Source organism: Thunnus thynnus, chromosome 3 (genome assembly GCF_963924715.1).
Source record: "Thunnus thynnus chromosome 3, fThuThy2.1, whole genome shotgun sequence".
NCBI lineage: Eukaryota > Metazoa > Chordata > Actinopteri > Scombriformes > Scombridae > Thunnus > Thunnus thynnus.
This window is the reverse complement of record NC_089519.1, coordinates 17,091,056-17,112,843: the sequence shown is the minus strand read 5'-3', so window position 1 is coordinate 17,112,843 and position 21,788 is coordinate 17,091,056. Positions and strand designations below refer to the sequence as shown.

Here is a 21,788-nt window from a genome sequence, read left to right as displayed (position 1 = left end):
ACAACACCCAGAGTTATACGATCAGAGCTTGAAATCCTACCAAGGATTTTGGGGAAGTTCTGAGTTAAAAGATAGAATGTTAAGAGAAAGCTGTGTTTTATAGCTACATGCAAATGCTAGAGTAATTGCATAAAATAAGGCGCAAAATAATTTTATTTAATACATTTTATTCCATTCTTTGTAAACAAACGGCATCAGCATAGCAACATATCTTCAAGCCGGTTTTGTTTTGCCGTCCTGCCATTCCGTTGGACTGTTTGTTTTTCCCTCGCCATCCAGAAGGTTTTGTCCTTCTGCCGTCTACCATCTGCCTGAATCTGTGTAAACGCAGCATAAGGCCTTTTCAGACACAAGGCAACAACAACACCAATGCCCTCTGAAACCCATTATTTCCAGTGTAGTGTGCAGCTCAGGTGAGTACACGCCCAAAGTTCAACGTAGTTGCACACTGTGACGAATACCCACGTGGCCAATAGAAACAAAGCAACCAGCCAGGCACAGAAAGCAAAATGGAAGAAAAGCTAATGTGTGTGTCTGAATTCCCTGAATTGTACAACACAAGTTTACACTTGTATCGAGACCTCTGGAGGAAAGCCCTATGTTGGAAACACATTTCCAACCAAGTAGTCATAACAGGTGTGTTTTAACAGTCATGTAGCTTGTAGGTAGGCAATATGTGTAGCCTATATTATAAACATGGCTTAGGTTTGTTATATGGTTCACAAAGTGTACCCCCCAATAGCTCTACAGAACTATTAAAGTTTCTTAACACTAGCCAGGGGTGGCTACCTTACCTAAAACCACCAATAGGTAAAATTTATCCATGCATCTGGCTACCGCATTTCTGATACTAAAAAATGTACTCTGTCATTGTATTAAGGCATTGTCTTCACAAAAGAATGTCTAAGTCACAAAATGAGTTTCACCTGTGTTTTGGTCCCCTTGTTTTATAATCGAAGTATTCTAAGAACACTACTCTCCTTGCATGGCCGTCAGTATAAATCAGTCTGAATGACACGTTTCTTCCCTTTAAAGGGGAGTTTTTCCTTGCCGTTGTCACCAAGTGCTTGCTCATGGGTCTCTGTAAATTAAAGAGTACGGTCTAGACCTGCTCTATGTGAAAAGTGCCCTGAGATAACTTTTGTCATGATTTGGTGCTATATAAATAAAACTGAATTGAATTGAATTGAAAATAATGAGATAACCCATGTTATTTAAATTACCAAAGTAGCCTAAATACCCCAAATGGACTATAATGAGCCATAATAATAACGATAAACAACCATCACACTTATGGGTGATTTAATGTTTCAACAAAAACGACATGACAGTCAAGTGCACAATTTCACCTAATCAATTATTAATTAATTTCAATAATGTGTAAATAAGAGAACATCACCTGACATGAGGTATCCATTAAAACATTTTTTTTAGATTTATAACATCACAACGCAAATATTATCTCTTTTGGTGTTCCATTCATTAAAACAGAGTAAGGCAACAAGGAAATTAGGCTTAATAGCCTATAAACAATAACTGACTTTACACCATATTGCGTTGTTTCTCTAAGGAAGACAGTCTCCTTTTAACAGTTAACAGGGCAAAAATAATGCAGCTTTCTAGCCTCCTGAGGTCCAAATCACAAATTGAGCTACAGGCATTAGCAATGTAAACACTGAGTGCATTTCAATTGTTTTCATTACAAAAACAAAAAAGAGTAATTGAAATGGCAGAATTTTTTTAAAAAGTTGTATCACTTGGCTAAGGGGGGAAAATAACTGTATCAATAAAAACAAAATGTGAAGGGAAGTGTGTTGAAAACAGACTTGGTGAATTAATCATGTTACGTAGTGTAATTAGTGACGTAATTAGTCATGTCATGTAGCCTACATGAAGCATGTGACAAAAATAGCGACAGACGAAAACATATGGAGCAATGAGTAGACTAACATTCCTCAAAAATAGACATTGATTGAGTAGGAGAGTGCTGCTACAGCAAGCCAAACTCAAACAAATTTTTAAATGAACAAAGTTGAGCACTCTTACAGAGATCCACGCACAAAGATGATTGAGAGTGTGTTTAATCATACTGAAGTAAAAAATATGTTCATATCATCTTTGAATATATAAAGACAAACTGGACTAAATACAATAATCTCTCTCAATGTTTCAGGTGGGGGCCTGTATAGTGAACCAGGAGAATAAGATAGTTGGTATTGGTCACAATTATATGTCCAATGGCTGTGATGACCAGCTACCATGGGCATGATCAGCTGATGTCCACCAGCCAGCACATGTATGGAAAAGGGCAATTGGACACTAAGTACCCACACACTTCTTGATTTTTAATACTTAAATACACGCATTGTTTTTATTATTTTTAATACACACATAAGAACAATCAGCAGTAGGTCTCCGAAAGCAAACCAGCTCTACTTCTACTCTACTATTACATTTATTTTGGATAGTCTGAAATAATATTGGTTTTATTTTTTTCAGGAATCAAAGTGTTTGGTTTTATGAATTCAAAGGAAATGTGCGCAAGTAATCAGAATCAGCTTTATTGTCATTTTTCAAGACAACAAAATTATAGACATTAGTAAATAAAGATTTATTTATATAGCACTTTTCAGAACAAAATTTACAGTGCTTCACATTCAAAGCATTAAATACCAAACAAGCAGGATGCGAACAAAAAAATGTGTCAGCAAAGACTAAATTAAAAGATGCTCATATTGTTCAGTGTCTCATGAGCTATAATTCAAAGGCAATACCACTGTTTCACCTGAGTGGGATAGAGGATAAATAATGAATCTCCATCTTTCTCTATTAATAAGAGGCTTCAGATCAGGCTTTAGAATCATTTATTTTAAACAAAGTCAGAAACAGAAAAGTCAGAAAACACATAGACATGTAGGGGATGATAAAGAGCTGATAACTGATTTACATTGAACTGAAATTCCACTCCATTTCTTCACAAAATATTCTGCATAACAACTGATTACTGAAAACAACACTTAAAGATCAAAGCCCTGATAGTGGCCTGTAGATGGAAAGGGTTCATCCTCTAGAGATGAACTCTCTTATCCTCTGGAGTCTCATTTCAACTTGTTGAGTAGGCAAAGTATTGGGGTGATTGTTAAGGGAAAAAATTGAGATTTTGAGAACAAAGTTGAAATATTTTAAGAAAAAAATCATTTTAATTTTGATCATTAACTAAATTTAATACATATTTTTTAAAACACTTTTCCTAATATTACATGAATAAATGTAATTTGTCGTAATTTGATTGGGAAGAACATTTCAAGATTAATTTTTTTCTTATCAGTGAGAATACAGTATATGCTGATCTTGATAAATCTATAGTTTGTAAACACACACTTACTACTTCAGATTAAACCCATTATCCTGATTCAGCAGAAACGAATACATCACGCTGGTCACATACAAAACACGTGTTGACTGGGCTCTGTCCAACTGTGTGCCATGCAGAGCTGAACATCATTATGAACAAGAACAGTGTTGATGTGAAGGGCTGCACAATCTATGTGACTCTGTTTCCCTGCAACGTGTTTATCAAGCTCATCATCCAGGCAGGTGGGTGTTGACAACTCTCTCTCAGGTTGGTAGTAACTAGTTTCTACTTATGGATTGTTTTCTGGCTTACATTTGAGGAGTTTACATTTGAGTCTAAAAGGAATGAGGAAGGACAGAAAGGGAGAGTTATAGGCCATACAATTCCAGAGAAGTATTGTATATACTGTATCTATATATACTGTATGTGTGATCTAGGAATATTACATTTTTGTACTAGTTGCTCAAATGAGGCAAATTTGTCAATATAATTTATCTATAATTTTGTCACTCTGATTTTCCATATCATCATTTTGCTGTTTTGGTCTATTCTATACACACAACACCTGTTGCCTGAGGTTGTTTCCATTTCTCCCAGTTAAATGGGTTGTTTTTGACTTGAGATGATACCACATTTTGACCATGTACCGAAGGCCTTATCCACAGTGAATGAAGGAAGCGGGGGGGGGGGGGGGGGGGGCAGTGACAAGGGTTGAGTTTTGTCCAATGACACTGCTCTAAGTTAGCAGCTCAATAGTACAGAAAGTTTGGAAGTGCCATGCCACCCATTTTACAGGGTATCTTTAGTATACTTTGTTTAACCAAAGGTTGTTTCATGTTCCAAATAAATTATTATATCTGACTGTTGAAATTATTTAAAAACTATTTGATTGAAATGACTGGAAGACACTGAAACAGGCAGAGGAATTCAGGAAATATATCCATTTTAACCATATTCAGTCTTCCATCTGAGGAGAGAGGCAGCAAATCCATCCTTCAGAGTCTTTCAATTTGGAAAGCAAGAGCTGATAGTTAGCTTTATACAATTTGTTATGGCCACTAGAGATTCAGGTCCTTAAGTATTAAAGCTTTTCAGACTAATTTTAAACAGAGCTAAAATTGCGGGTCCTTTTGTCATATCTTTGATTGGCATTAGTTCCCTTTTTTGAGGATTAACTTTGTAGCTGGATATTTCACCAAACTCTTTCATCCAGTCAAGTTTTGAAAGGTGTAGTAAGGGGACAGATACATACATAACAACATGTCATCAGCATAAAGTGACACCTTATGCTCTAGGCCCCAATGATGAATACCTTTTCCCTCAGAGCAACAGCTAGTGGCTAAATTGCTACAGCAAAAAGAAGGGGAGTCAGAGTGTACCCCTGTCTTGTGCCATGCTGCAGCTAGTCAAGGCAAGACAGGCAAGCTAGATAGTTCCTGTTAGTACGCACAGCAGCCAACAAGGACAAGTGCAAAACCTTAATCAATGATATTAATTTGGAACCAAAGCCAAAATTTTGTGGAAAAAAAAAAAGCCAAGTCAAATGCCAGTCAATAAAAATGCCTTTACTACATCATGCAAGACAATTATCTCTGAGGTATCAGGTAAAGACAGAATATAGATTATATTAAATCACAGTTCACAGTCCATACTCCACTCTGTCTTTAATATCTAATATTAGAGACATTGTGTCTGTTTTGAATGAAACCTGTTTTATTGGGTGAAATGATGAATGGTAGAATCTTCTCCAGATGACAAGTGAGAGCTTTTTCAAGAATTTTAGCCTTTGTATTAAAGAAAGTCAAGAATCCTGCACACTGTCCATCACTTCATTGGGCAAAATTCATACAGACAAACAATGGATTTTGCCTGATGAAGGTCAGAGGACTGATATGAAAAATGTTGACAGAGAGTGCCCATAAAAGACCAGCATAAATGAGATCATGGCAGCTGTACCAGTTGTCACAAGCTTTAAATCAGCTTGTCATGCTCTTTTTTGTCATAATATAATTTAACTGCTTGTGCGTCAACTGAATATGATGTTGTCATTTCATCTTTCATCCTTCCTCTTTCCTTTGTTCTGTCCTCTCTTGTCTTGCTTTCATTGTCATGCACTTATACTACTACTACTACTACTACTACTACTACTAATAATAATAATAATAATAATAATAATAATAATAATAATAATAATAATAACAATAATAATAATAACAATAATAATAATAAACAACTTTATTTATATAGCGCCTTTCATAACATAAAATGCAGCTCAAAGTGTTTTACAAGAAAAGGTATTAAAAAAAACAAAAAAACAGATATTTAAAAATAGGAAACAATAAAAAACTAAGAAGATAAAAAGAGGTAAAATCATGAGGAGATAAGAGAGATAATACTGGTAGTAAAAACAACTGATAATAGTAAAAGCAGATTTTAAAATATAAAAACCACAAAACAATATAAAAGAAATGTCAGATAAAAGGTTGAATTAATTAAAAGCAAGACCGTAAAAATAAGTTTTGAGCTGCCTCTTGAAATTATCAACAGAGGATGCTTGTCTGACACGTGGTGGGAGTTTGTTCCAAATCTTCGGTGCATAGCTACAAAAAGCTGCCTCACCATAGTTTTTGCATTTTATCCGTGGCATTACAGGTAGCCAGTGCAAAGACACTAATACAAGTGTAATATGTTTCCTTTTCCTAGTTTTGGTTGTTGGTGGTTGTTGCTGAGTTTTGAGCAAGTTGCAGCCGATCAGTGGTTTTATTTGGTAAACCAGTATAAAGTGTATTACAATAATCTAGGTGTAAAGGGTTAAAAATGTTGTGTATACCAGACATAAATATGCAGTGTAAAGGGTTAAAAATGTATGTACAGGAATATTAAAATGGCATAAAAAAGATGTTAAAAAGTCATTGGAACTATGGTACAGTTCATTGCAAAGATAATAAGTTAAATGTGTTAAAAATGGACACCCCTATATATTTTTTTAATTTATTGTGTCAAATAGTGATTAAATATCAAATTTCATTGTACTCTACTTGTTACCATGTCAGTGCGATGCTTAAACAGGTCACTAAAGGGCGCTTAGCTTGGGAGGAACCTAAAACCCCGTGGAGGCAAATACTGCAGAATAAATCCTGCAGTCGAGCTAAACGCAAGCTAAAGTTTTCTGCCTCTTTGTTTTACATAAAGGTGGGTTAATATTCCTCAAAATCACATGCATGTACCCCAGTATAAGGGATAAGAGTGTTGTGAATCGTTTGTGATGACGTGCAACGTTAGAGTTGAGTGGTTTTGCAGTAATGTGTCGAAATAGAGATGTTTAGCTACACACTGTGATACTAGGCTGTAAAGTTAATAGTTACTCACTGTGAGGTTGTATATCATTGTTTTATGTGCAATGTGATGAAAGTGTCAAATTTGGGAAAATGTTAGTTGCAGTGACCAAATGAGAACAAATAGTTTTTTTAATGTTCTACTGGTTAATATGTAATTCAAGCGCAACTGAAGAACAACACCCCTAACTGCTGTGTCATACTGTCTTTTGCCTTGGGCTGAAGATTTATCACTGTTGGTTGCTGCAATTTCATATGCAGAACGCATCCTCTTAGCCCATTTCTGCGCATATGTTTGCTCATCAGATGGCTCAGGCTCCTTTTTGGGTGGGAACAGTAAGTCAACAGGTAGCGTGGAGGTCGACGATATAAGAGGAAGAATGGGGAAAAGCTGGTGGCTTCATGCCTTGTGCAGTTATTGGCATGCACGACATGAGGAAGGTGATCTTTCCACTGACTCTTTTTTTCCTCTTCCAGGGTACGCATCATCTGAGGGAGTGTACGGTTCAGTCTCTCCACTGGGTTACTTTGTAGGTAGTACGGTGTAGTTCGTGAATGACCAATACCAGCCAGCTGCTGTAACCTATTGAACAAACTGTTCTCAAACTCCTTCCCCTGATCATGGTGGAGCTTCTCAGGATATCCAAAGCGAGGAATGAAGTCCTGAAAGATCTTATCAGCTGCTGTTTTTCCCGATTTGTTCCTTGTTGGGTACGCTTGGGCAAAGCATGTGAAGTGGTCAACCAGGACGAGAATGTACTCGTAGCCTTGACTTTGCTCCAGGTGGAGGTAGTCAACACACACTAACTCGAATGGACTGCTTGTGGAGATGCGTCCTATGGGTGCTCTCTGTGGAAGATTGAGACATTTCTGTTTAATGCAGGTGCATCTTTTGTTAACATAGTCCTCTATATCCCGCTGGGCCAGTAAAACCTCTTGCGGGCGAGATGGGCTACTTTCTCCGAACCCACATGGCCCATGTCATTGTGCAGGATCTTTAGCACCATGGATTTCAACTTCTCAGGGAGGTCTAGCGGCCTGTGTTGTTCAGTCTGCTGATAGAGTATCCCATCATCCACCTCCAGCCTATTCTATTCATACAGCAGTCTCCTTGTCTCTTTCCTCATGTTCCTTTTGTCTATTTTGTTGGGAGTCCAGTTTGTAAGTTTTAAAGAGACAACTTCTGTGATTGCTGGGTCCTCTTGCTGTGCTGCATGGATGTTTTCTGGTGTAACACAGGAAATACTCTGTGGTGACTCAGCATCTGCATTCCCACTATCAAGCTGCAAGGCTGCGACCCAAGGCATGTCACTTTCTTCAACTGCTTTGCTCCCTTGCCACACTGCAGACACAACCTCAAGTGACATAGTCTCTGTGTGCTCTTTCATGCCGTCCTGAAGTTTCAGAGGGTACCTTGACAATGTATCAGTGTCTCTGTTCATCTTCCCTGGCCTGTATTTAATATCAAAGTGAAAGTCAGCCAGCTCACCAACCCATCTGTGTCCAACGGCATTTAGTCTGGCAGTGCTGAGGACATAAGTCAAGGGGTTGTTATCTGTGAATACTGTAAATGTTGGGGCATAATACAAGTGATCTCAAAACTTGTCACAGATGGCCCACTTGAGAGCCAAGAACTAAAGTTTACCAGAGTGGAGGTGGTAATTTCTCTCAGCAGGTGTTAGAGTTCTTGAGCCGTATCTGATGACCTGCAACTTGTTGTCCTGATGCTGGTATAGCACTGCTCCTAAACCTTCATTGGATGCATCCGTGTGCAGTATGAATGGGAGGTCAAAGTTCGGGTAAGCTAGGATAGGTGGATTAGTCAGCATTTCCACTAGCTTGGCTACTACATCTCTGTGCTCTGCTCTCCATGTAATGGGTGTTTTTGACAGTAGCTGTCCTTTATCTCCCTTCCTAGCTCTGCCTTTGCTTTTACTTGTCTGGTCCTGGGTGTTACTTTCACGAGTTTCAGTGGGTTTTTGCAGCAGTTCAAACAGTGGCTTAGCAAGTCTTGGATGATGGAGCGGTAGTATCCAAGAAACCCGAGCAGAGACTTGACATCTCCAACTGTGCGAGGCTCTTTCTCTTTAAGTGGCATCACTGCTGCCAAATCCTGTGGATCAATCTTAACTCCTTAACTCGCACTTGGTTGGTCTCAGTTTAATGCCGTGTACTCTCATGCAGCTGAGAACTTGTCTGAGGTGATGTATGTGATCCTCAAAGGACGCTGAGTAACACAGGACATCATCGAGGTATGGAGCACAGCATTCATCTCGAATACCTTCCAGCACACCCTCCATACACCTCTGGAAAGCTGCAGGTGCATTAGTCAAGCCGAATGGAATCCGTATCCATTCATACAATCCCCACGGTGTGCTGAAGGCTGTGAGGTGTCTGGATTCCTCGCTCACAAACCCTTGGTCCAGTATGGAGAACCATGTGTTGCCCCCCAAACTGTCAAGCAGGTCTTGGATTCGTGGCAATAGATGATGATCTGGAACAGTCTTTTGGTTCACCCCTCTGAAGTCCACACACAGCCGCAGACTATGGTCCTTTTTTCTGACACAAACCACCGGGGAGGAATAAGAAGACACAGATTTGCGTATACAGCCTCTGTCTAGGAGGTTCTGTACATACTCCTTCACCTCCTTATATAAGGGCTTGGGTATGGAGTTATAGCACTTTTGAACAGGCTTGTTGTCCATAACATTAATCTTTAGTTGTAAGTTGGGGATACAACCTATGTCTCCTTCCCCTCTTGCAAACACATCAGACTCCTCAAAAAGCAGTTGGCGCACAACCTCCTGCTGTTGCTGATCAAGATGCTCCAAATTGACAGGAGGATGCCACTTTTCTTGTGTGTGGGTCTCTGCTGAGCTGCTTGTTCTGTCACTGATGTTGCTGGTTGAGCTAACCTGTGCAGTGCATAGGTATGGGTCACTGTCTGACTTTGCTGGCTGCTGGGAAGGTGAACAGAGATTTACTGGCCTGCTGTCAATGATTTCTTCTATACAGCCTAAGACTGTTCTTGGTGACAGGAAGATGTTATGCTTGGTGGAGTTGCAGACTGGGATTTTTACAGCTTTTGGAGGCACCAGGAAGCACATCAACTAATGCAGGAAACAGTTCTAGCCCCTCTGGTAGGACACTCTCTAAAGCGCGTTCAAATAGCATTGTTCCTCCCTGTGGCCATGACCTGACATGACACTTCACTTCACATATTTGGCCACTTGGAACTGTGAGACCTCTCTTTCCTACTCTAATAGTGTCATTTACAGGCTTTTCCTGGGCTGGAGTGTCACTGATTACCAAGACAAGGGTTTCAGCTGTGTCTCCATGGAGCTTTAATACCTCTGCTAGTAAATCCCTTAGACTGACACTCCCTGGCTTTTCAAGACTCTCTAGGATGATTTCCCCTATCACATTAAACCCTAGCAATAGACCACTAACACAGCTCTGACTCACTAGCATGGGTACAGTAATAGCTACCTGACCATGTTTTGCACTTTTGATTTCCACTAATATTTCAGCCCACCCCTCAAAAGGTACATCTGTCCCATTAGCTGCTGTGATTCTGAGTGGATCATCTGGCAGGAGGTCTTCAAGTGACTAGATTTTGGCATCTGGTAAGTGTTTCTCTAGCCAGGACTTAGCCAGTATAGTAATCTGGGCTCCACTATCTAGTAACATGTCAGTCTGTACATCATTGAGATAACAGGGAAGCATACATCTTTTACTTATCAGTTTTGCAACACGATTTCCTTTTCTTACTCTGTGTTTTAATGGTGGCTGGCCATTAGCTGGAGTCATGGAGTCAGGGCTGGCTACTGTGACAGGGGACTCTGGCTCTTGTTTGGTCACTGGTGGTCCCTCCCCAGTGACCCCATCATGTTTCCCGCAGGCTTAGTTTTTGACAGGCAGCCAACAGCTCGGTGCCCTTCCTGGCCACACCTGAAACAGTGGCTGCAGCTTGCAGTCCCCCGAGCTATATATGGCTTGCATTTCCCCCTTGTGGCAGACTTGGATGGTTGCACAGTACTGACCGAGTTGTCCTGTGACGGATCTGGAGTACTGGCCATAGGGGTAAGAGCCTTCTCTATAGTTTTTGCTAAGGCTGAGTATAGCTGTGCGGTTTGCCTGGACTTCAGCCTGAGTTTCCAGAACAATGGCTTGAACTTCAGCTGTAGGCTGGACTGCATATTGTCTCTCCTGTTGTTGCATGGCATTGACTGTGACTGTTTTGGTTCTGTGTGTCTGACCTAGGCATGCCTGTCTGTCAACCTCTTCACTAACTGACTTTGTTATTATCTCTAAGATAAAATCATCAGTTACACTTGTGTTGGTAATGAGAGGTTTAAGGTCTCGCCTAACATATGCATATTTCTCACTTACTCCTTGATACAGAAAGTGAAGAAATGCTGTCATACTGAAACTCTGAGCTACTTTGCTGTGAAGTAAACAACACTCTCTGTTTGAGCCCCATTAACCGGTACATGAGTTGTTGTGGGTTTTCTCTCTCATGTTGTTTCGTCTTGCTAAGCTCCTGAAATAACTCTGCACTACTCTTGTCTCGTAAGTGTGCTCTGAGGAAACACTTGAGCTCAGCTACAGTTAACCCATCTTTAGTAATCAGCATGTCTCTAAAAGTACCAGGCTTGATTATCTTTAGGACAATACGAATTACTTCTGCTTCTGTGAAATTCTCAGATAGTCCTTCATCAATATGCCTACACAGCGAGCTATAGCTAACATCAGAATCTGAGTCAGATATCTGTCCACTATGTATCTTGAATTCTCTACGAGGCAGTAAAGCTGCAACATCTGTCAACTTTATCACATCAGTTACCTGACTGGCTACAACCAGTGGTCTGTCTGCCTGAACAGTCACTACTGTAGGTGCCACTAGTGATTCAGTCTCTGCCACTAACTCACGATGCTCTTCTGTAGCTGCGGGAGGTTGTTGCAGTTCCATGATGAGATCGTTAAAGGCTAACAGGCAGGCCATGCCTTGGTCCTCTTGATTTGCCAACTCGTCACTTTTCACAAAGTCCATGATGAAGTCATAGAGTTCCACCTCTGTTGCATCATCCCCTGGTAGATCTTCCTCTGTCTCATCCTTGATAGAAGATGCCAGCTTGTAGAGCACGTCTGTTTTGGCAGAGTTGATCAGCTGATGAAGCTGCCATACACCCTGCAGCTTTAAGTAAAACAAAGAGGCAGAAAACTTTAGCTTGTGTTCAGCTCGACTGCAGGATTTATTCTGCTTCTTCAACATCATAATACTTAACACTTGACTCCCTGAGGTGGTCAACTAAATGCTCATTGTAGCATCAGGTAAGTTACGATATCCTCAAATACAAGAGATATCTACAATATCTGCAGAAAAACACATTAGTAACCATGGCATAGGTAAATACATTGAAAACTAAAGCACTGTGAAATAACCAAAATGAATGTCCTTGAGTGTCCTTGTTCTTCAGTCAGGCGACCGAGTGCTGGTGAAAAACCTGTCAGAGAGAGGCGGGCCTGGCAAGTTGCGGGCTTACTGGGAGCAGGTAGTGCACTCTGTTGTGGAGAGAGTTGACAATGGACCAGTTTACAAAGTGCAACCTGAGAAGGGACCAAAAAAACTGTGTGTGCTCCACAGGAACCTACTCCTGCCCGTAAATGAACTGCCCTTGGAAGAAACACTTCCTGCACAATGTCAAAAAGGAAAGGCAAAGTTGAAAAAACAGCAACAAACAGTTACCAACACTCATGAAGAAAACACAGACAGCTCTGATAAGGAGTATTCTTACCAGCAGATCCCATGCTATAGGTTAGTGAGATCTCAACAGAGAGAGCATCATCCAACAGGGCACCATTCTCAGACTGAGCAAAGGCTACGTGCCAAAGCCTGTGAGTTTCACACTGCTGTCAGAGAGGACACAGACAACCAGGACCAGGGGGAGAATACACCACAGGCACAGGACAGAGCTCTTGATATTGCAGTGGAGGATGAACATCAAGTGGAGGAAGAAGCACATGACAGACTACTAGAGGGCATGGTAGTGGAGAAGGATGGACACCAAGTGGAGGCGGAGACAGTCAGAAGATCCCAACGGACAGCAAGGCCGAAAGAGATGTTCACCAATGGCACACTGGGACAGCCGTCTTACCAGCAGTGTAATGCAGGGGTAAACTCACTACTACCAATCTACTCTCCCCCAAGTCATTTCAGTGCTGTTCCCATTCCATACTTCACACATCCACACCCTTACTACTACAACTGCTTCACCCAGGCATAGTGATATGTTACAGACTCAAGTACATCTCTCAACACATAGACAAATGTCAGGAGACATTAAAAAAGCAGGGGAGAGTGTAAAGGGTTAAAAATGTTGAGTATACCAGACATAAATATGCAGTGTAAAGGGTTAAAAATGTGTGTACAGGAATATTAAAATGGCATAAAAGGATGCCGAAATAGAGATGTTTAGCTACACACTGTGATGCTAGGCTGGCGGACCTGTTGCTAATGAGTAAGGTAGAATACACAGTACAATAGAAATGCTAATAAGACATGTAAAAGGGGTTTGTTGAGCTGAACACAAGCTAAAGTTTTCTGCCTCTTTGTTTTACGTAAAGCTGCAGGGTGTATGAACACACCCCTCCTGACACCCACCAGGCCAGGGGGGCAACATAAGCATGAAAAAACAAAGGCATGAGTCAGTTTCTTAGCATCTTCCAAAGAAAGGTATGGTCTGACTCTTGTGATGATGATAAAAAGCTATCTTTGTAACATTGTTGATATGACTTTTAAAATTCAGTTCAGAGTCGAGGATAACACCGAAGTTTTTTTTTTTACCTCTGGCTTAATCTGTAGAGCCAGATTTCAAGCCTGCTTGAAAGTTATTCTCTCTGTGCATCTGTGCCAGTTATAAGAACTTCTGTTTTGTATTCATTTAATTTAAGGAAGTTACCATTCATCCATTGTAAAATTCTACAGAGGCAATTTATCAAAGGATTTATGGCCTTCTTATTGTCTGGCACTACAGATAAATATAACATGTTGTCATCTGCATAAAAATGAAAATTTACACCATGGTTGTGAACAATTTCTCCGATTGGAAGCATATACTGGGTAGTGGAAGCATATACGGGGTAGTGTATACAGTAGTGGACCAATAATTGAACCCTGCGGAACACCAAAGAGAAAATCACACTTCTCTGAAACATGTTCACCAAGGCTAACAAAATAGCTTCTGCCAGTGAGGTAAGCATTAAACCAGTTCAGTGCGGTTCCAGAGATTCCAATCCAACTTTCAAGTCTGTATAGGAGTATCTCATGGTCGACTGTATCGAACGCAGCACTTAGATCAAGAAGAACAAAGATTGAAACGTTTTTATTATCTGCACTCAATCTAAGATCATTTATTACTTTTACAAGTGCTGTCTCAGTACTATATCCTCTTCCAAAACCGGGCTGAAATTTTTCATGGATCTCGTTTTGCAAGAATGCATCTAACTGTTTTAACACTGCCTTTTCTAAAATCTTACCCAGAAAAGACAGGTTTGATACCAAAATAAAATTACTTGAAACAGAAGGGTCAAGAGTATGCTTTTTGAGTAAAGCCTGACTAGAGCTGTTTTGAGTGTATCTGGGAAGATGCCTGTCTCTAGAGAGCAGTTTACAATGTCAAGTACATTGTAGATAAAACTATCTTAAACCTCCTTTAAAAAGAAAGTGGGATTATTATAAAAGGAATTTTGATTTCCCTGGTAGGCACTAGCAGGTTTTTGATTGGTAAAATTATTTACAATACTAGCTTGGATATTCGTAATTTTATTTTCAAAGAAAGATGCAAACTCCTTGCATTTTGACTGTGAGGCATGGTGTATTTTTCACTAAGTTGGGAAGGATTTAAAAGGCAATAGTTGAAAACAAAATTCTGGGGTTGTTTCCACTGTTACTAATAATCTTAGAGAAATATGCCCGTTTCTCACAGCATAAAGCTTTGTTATAAATACAAATGGATTTTATAAAGGATCTCTCCGGTAATTGTTCATTTGCTTCACCTCCACATTTGCTTGGCTCTACGACATTCCCTCTTTAACAGACGTTTGCTCATTTTTCCAAGGCGTTTCCTTAACCTGTAATTTCTCTCTGATTTTCTCAGGTGATTTTCTCAGCTGCTCTTAATTTACAATAAAAATGGTTTTCCTTTTTCATGAATTGATGTGATTTCAAGTTAGTAGTAGTAATTAGTTAGAAGTTAGTTGACAAAAAAACGTAATGAGGTGCTCAGTATCATAATTTACTAACCCTGTAATGTTAGTAAATTATGTAATGTTAAAAAATAAGCAGTAGTGATCTGATATATTTATATCAACAATCTTATCAACCACAGTATATAGCTCTCTAGAGATCACTAAGTCTAGCGTGTGGCCATAGTTGTGGGTTGGCAGAGCAGTATGTTGCATAAAATCAAAAGTATGTTGCAAAAGTTGCAGAAAGTCCATAGCATTGCAGTCTGAGAAGTTATTGATATGCAAATTAAAGTCACCAGTTGTAAGAATCCCATCATGAATTAATCATGCCCAAAATCAGAGCAGAACATATAGCCTTATATGGGAATTTTAATGGCGGTGATCATGTTGATGAAATGTCAGAAACACACCTCATGAACAGGAAGCATTCGTCAGGCTGAAACAAGTGATTTAGGACACATTTGTGAATATGACTTTGAACATTCATACGAGAGTACCTGAAAGAAATGAGAGATTTCATCCATGTTTTTATTTGGTGTTTTCCATGTGTGTCCTCATACCTGTGCCGCCCTGACTTGTGTTTGTGTTGTGTTTTTTTCCTCTTTGTGTGTTTTGGCAGGCCATTGAAGCCCAAGAGGACTGAGATTGTCATTGATATTATTACCATTGAAATCAGAGATGTCAACCAGTGAGAACAAGTGAAAATGCAAAGGAGGTGGGGAGGCAGAGGGAGACTGACAAGATGGAAAGAGACTTTGATGCCACTTTTCTGTATGTCTTCTTGCCCTCTGCTTTGTCTAAAGGAAAATTCAAGGATACCTCGCCTTTGGCATCTTTTGATATTTTGATTAACAAGATTCAAGATATTTTAACTTGATGCTTCGCCCAATGTGGCTGACTGTGGCAGAAGGTCTTTCTATGCTGCTTTGACTTTTTTATTTTATTTTAAAACTTCCTTTAGGTTCAGGAATATGAAAGAATTCTGGTTACACTGTGAGCTGTGAATGTGGGAGTGATCCTCATTGTTTGTCCAGGAATCTCCTTCTCCTTTGTTTTGGTTTTTATTGATTCAACTTGACATTTTTGAAATTAGAGGTAGATTAAGATGCACATTGGTTGATGACAGTGGCTTGAAAAATAGTAATAACTAATGAAAAAGTTAGTTAAGTGTAGTTTGATGTTACAACTTCACGGACATGCAAATGAGTAGTGATGCTTTAGCTACTTTCCATTAAAATGATTGCCAACACTACTGTGAGCAGTTATAGGTTTCTGGGGAAACAATGATGTATATATGGGTACCAGTACACTGCACAATATGACTGGACAAATACCAAATATGTTTTAAAGACTCTTTATGAGAACGACTGGCAGCAACTGGATCGGAAACTTCAGATTAGAATCTTTACATATCACAGTTTATGATTTATCTGCTGCACATCAACACTAACTGAGTGACACTGCAACGGTCCCGCTCCAACTCGGTCTCATCAGCCATCATGCCCAGGTCAAATTCGGCTTAGCAGTCATAATGGCACTCATTTATCAAATGAATGTATGACAGAAAACTGGGTGTACGGTCATTTCCACACAAAGCTCGGCATTTATTAATTTGGATGTGAGCGGAGGCTCACGTCAATCTCACATCAAGTTTCTACTCATGCATGCAAGTTTTCAAGTCAGCGTGGTGCAGCATTGTAAATCTGACTGTGTCGGATAATCGTTATTAGACCATACTAATGCAGTGCCCTTTCAGACAGACAGACATCCCTGTTTTTATATTCATTTTATGTCTATTTTTATTTTGTAATTTCTTTATTGTAAAGCACTTTGGGCTGCATTCTTTGTATGAAAGGTGCTATATAAATAGTTTATTTTTATTATTATTATGATTATTATCATTATTTAAGCATATGCATCCACATATTCATTATTTAAAAATATGTATCCTATGGCAAAATATTCTATTTTGTAAAGGCATACATTAACTATGTGTCATAAATATCCCTAACATAAATAGGTATTATCAAATTGTTTGCAATTAATGGGGTTAAAAGTTTTTTGGTGTAAGATTAATTTCTCTTTCATTTTGAGATAGCCTTCATGTTAGGCCAGGCTACAGGTGACATAATTACAAGCAATTAAAATTAATTGAAAACAATGGGTAGGCTAACCGATTTGCAATGCGATAGGTTAGATGCTTATTCGGTCACCAATTTAAAAAAGAGCTTTGACAGTCATCAAATCTTGGCAATGGCAGATCTGACTCTGAACTTTACCTGCCTGTAAGACCTGAGGGTTTTTTGGGGCTGCAGGGATCTTTTTATGGAGAGTGACAAGTGACTATTAAGTCGCTTTCGTCTCCCAAGGCATTTCCCTCTGAAATTATGCCACAATTTGGAACCTCAGTTAAGGGGAGAAACCCAACGCTCGAATTCCATACCTGTGGCAATGCAGGTGTTCTTCATGTTGGGGTTTTTGGCCACTGGTACCTTTCAGTGGGAGATTGGGGATAGGTCCAGTATGTCACAGCCAATCATTAGCAGAATGATGCCAGCAGAGTTAGCGGCTGTCAAGTCCATTTCTCGTCAATACATCACATTTCCATATACTCAGCAAACTGTGATTAATTTTATGAGATTGCTGGGTTTCCTAATGTGATTGGTGCAATTGATTGTACCCATGTGCATCCATGCCACCATCCATGAATGATTACACATTCATCAATCATTAAAACTATCACTCCTTAAACGTTCAGGTCATTTGTAATGCCAGGCTATCTAAAATGTGGAAATGTGTCTAAAATGTGGAATGAAATCCCTCATTTTGCAAAATAGCAGCAAAGGGACACGGCTACAGGAGGGCGCACTGCAAGGCCAGAGTCATCTCCTTGGTGAGTAAATACTACATTGAATTATTCTAAATTCTAAAAGTATTCCAGTGATTCTAACATTTTGGTGTGATTCATGCACAGGGGCGGATCTACCGGGGTGGCATGGGGTGGCAGCTGCCACCCCTAAAAAATGCCTTTCCACCCAAGTTTTGGACATCTAATTCAAAAATGAATGAAAAGTTGTGGCTGATTGGAAAATTACAAGAGCAAAATTCAGATGTCCCTGTGCAAGTGAATGCAACAAGAGATGACGCTCCCCGTAGACTGCTATCAGAGCTGCTTTGTTCTCTCCTGGCCTCAGCACTGGTCCCAACTGCATAGAACGACTGCCGATGGCTTTTCTCCTGCTAAAAGTTCGTGTACCGTTGCCAGCTTCCACTAATAGCGGTGGGGTCGTTTTGTTGAAGCGTGTTCTGTTTAGTGACTCGTGTTTGATTGTGTGAAGAATGGCTTAAATCTGAATAAAGTCAGAGTCAAGTACTCACCAGTGTTTACGAGTGTCTGAATCTATCAACATCTCTGAAACTGCTCGTTCTGCAGACAAACATGTCCAAATTTCAGATCAGTCATGCAAGTGCAACACATAAAAGCATGCAGTTTTAAAAAGCACTAAAATCACTCGCTCCAAGCTCCAAACAAAAAGTCACATTCATCAGCTATGCAGTGACAGTTCATTCAAAGCTCACCTGAGAGTTTGCACTTTCACCACGTTTTCAAATTGAAGCTCAGAGAGTCTCTACCTAGGAGCCTGTTTAAACCCTTAGAGAAAGCATACATTACCATAATTACTGATCAAGATTTGGAAATAAAACAACTTATTGATTTCTAATGCCACCTTTATTTCTATTCATTGCTTTACTCGTGCCACGATAAAGTAGTGATTTTGATTTAAAATCTTCATTTGGGGGCTTTTCCAAGCAAATATTGATATGATGTGATTGTTTGTGATTAAATCAGCATGCATATATATATATATATATATATATATATATATATATATATATATATATATATATATATATATCTCATTCACTGCTTAAAAGGTTTAAATGAAATTTGGTGTAAAGTTCAGCTTCACCATATATTTTGCACATGTGTAAAAATGTTTTGAAGCTGTAGAAATATTTTGTGTATGTGTGAAACAGTATTGTGCACAGATATAATTTGCACATGTAAATATTTTGTGTATGTGTAATTATAATTTGTGCAGGATTTTTTTGTGAGATTTCACAAAGTCTGAGAGGTGGACACACAAATTTCCCACCTGTGTGTGCAACACTGAAGTTACAACTACAAACTGCAAGTTACGAGTACGAATTTTGACTGTTTTTACGCGTGAATCCAAATGGTCAAATGCTGATCAATCTGTCCAATCAGAGGGCAGATGGTGCCGTTGTGTTCATCCCTGTAGCAACTACTGGAAACAAAGTAAAAGTCGCTGAGAGGCTGAGGTTGGGCCTTGTTTGCTGTTTGTCTGACACACTACCAAAAAAGGTTTGCTGAGATCAAAAAATAAGTTTAATAACTTTTATTAATGAAAAAGATCAACTTATTATAATGTGCACAAAGTATAATCAAAATAATCACAGCGATCAGGTGTAAAACAGCGGTCAACAAAAAATACGGCGACCCACTCACCCTCCCTCTCTTTCTTACCAACCGCCATGCAGTTGAACAGGTGCTTATATTAACTATAGGATATCACCGCCCATATCTATGTGACCTGATTATCAATCACTGTGATTGTGCAATAATAAATAACCCAAAATATAAGCCACACAAAATTACTACTTTGCAATTCATTCCAAATTCACAATCAAACCATTCATGCCTCCTACAATCCCCCTGCAGGTCTTGAAAGATGGACGACAGTGCGAGCTCTCCTGCAACCCAGGTGGGTTTAATTGTACTTAAGGATACTCTAGATATTAATGGTAAACATTTAACGTGTTGTGTATTTAGTTTGTAGTTAGTTTGCCGTTATTGTCATATTTTCAAGTTCAGGAAGGCTGCTTTATGTACCCAGAATAGAACAGTAATGTAGTTTTCTGTTAGCAAATGTCTGCTAGTGTTACCGAAGTAGCAGCGTCAACGTTGGCATTACACAAAACACTTCTACAGCTACAAAAACTTTTTACATATGCAAATTATATCTGTGCGCACAAAACTTTTACTTCTACATACATTTACCTCATTATTTGTCACCAATTAAAATTAAATAAAATAGTCAGAAGTAGGCTTGAGTAGAGTTTGTCTCAGCCACATATAGTGGAGCTTTCAACACTATGATGACGACATAACTCAGCCTCAAGACATTCAACTGTACACTGATGCAGCACACTCCATCAGGTTCTATGGCAGTAGATGGTAGTCGCCTCTAATTGGCCACCAGAACTGTGCTCACTCTCACTTTCCTCTGCCCTCTATTAGTTGTACCCCATAGTCATTGCTGCCCTTCTTTGGGGGCATGAGTTATCCAAAAAAGTTATCTTCATCCAGACAGACAACTGCACCACCACTGATGTCATAAATAAAGGTTGCTCACAATCACTCAACATCATGAAGTTCATCCACAGACTGACACAGAATCAGAAGAGAATCTTGGCCCAACACCAATTCATCATCCGTGCCACCCATGTTCTGGGCTACAAAAACTCCATCTCTGACTCCCTCTCCTGTTTCTCATTTCAGAAATTCAAATCCTTGGCATCAGAGTCGGATCCTCATCCGACACCAGTCCCTCCATTTTCAGCCACCATCTTCACCTGAAACCCCAGCATCTCTACCTGATCTCCACATCACAACAAACAATCATAAATAGTCTCACTCCTAAACCCTTTCATCATACTATTCAGAACGGTGCAGTTTCAAAACTTCCCTTACCTCGCATAACCTACCATTTCCGTCCATCGACATCATATCATTAACCAGCTTCATCATTTACACCCACTCAGTTCTCAAAATCAGAACATCCACCATCCAAGTGTACCTCGGAGGTATTAACTTCTTTATCAAACTGCTTTCTGGAGCTCCAGCCCCTTCCATATCTCGTCCCCACATTAACATGTTAATCAAAGGCCTACGAAAGGCAGAACCTCAGCTCACACCAAAATGTTTACCCCTGACAGCACACCTCCTCATCTGTTGTATCCAAACCCTCGGTCCAGGATGCCCCATCCATCAACTCAACCCTCAAATCCATGTTCCTCCTAGCATTCTTCGTTTTTTTTTACAAGAATTCACCACCACCTCATTCACCCATGACCCATCACAGCATGCTAGCCTCTCTGGCATTTCCATCCACTCATCAGACACCCTCAGATTTAACCTCAAACAAAGCAAAACTGACCAGCTCGGTCTCTCTTACCCCACTTTTCTCTTCCATTTAACCTCATATGTGAGCCCTTTTGAACCAATTCAAACTCATATCAACCAGAGACTAGCCATGCTTCTCCTCAAGACCTGCTCTTCACCACCGAATCAGGCAGAGTCGCTATGTGCTTCTGGTTCCACCATCCTCGCTGCCAAGTTCTGTCTAGGTAAGAGATTTCTCCTGAACTATAGTCCGCTCAATCCTTCTGCATCAGAGCCGCTTCAACCGTTTCCATTAGGGAATCCCAGACCACACAATCAAAATTCTCAGCTGATGGTCTTCCCAAGCTTAACATAGCTACATCTATAGCAACCTCAATGACATACAAAGAGCCCATTCTCACGTAGTCTAGTGAACTTAACTTTCGGGGACGATGAAGAAGAAAGCTGTGCCCCCACCCTTTGTCTCGACCCCCGTGTTCCTAGATGCTCCAGCTACATCACAACTCCATTCGGCCTATGTTCATCCCCATGTAATCGACCCCATTCATCCCTTCCATCGATCTCATTCATCCCATTGTACAAGACCTCGACCAACCTTTGGCTCCCCTTCATACCCTGGTGATTGATCCCCTTCAGCCCC

General features: G+C 39.9%; 1 long non-coding RNA gene across 2 annotated transcripts; it reads left to right on the top strand.

The window, feature by feature from the left end:
- The first annotated feature begins 5,696 nt into the window (after window positions 1–5,696).
- LOC137179645 (uncharacterized) lies at window positions 5,697–16,192 on the top strand. 2 transcript variants are annotated; one of them, XR_010927853.1, is made up of 3 exons: window positions 5,697–6,547; window positions 13,318–13,426; window positions 15,560–16,192. It is a non-coding gene; the product is annotated as an uncharacterized lncRNA (long non-coding RNA). The 2 variants fall into 2 exon arrangements; XR_010927852.1 differs by lacking the exon at window positions 5,697–6,547 and having other exon boundaries at window positions 13,261–13,426.
- Window positions 16,193–21,788: the final 5,596 nt, after the last annotated feature.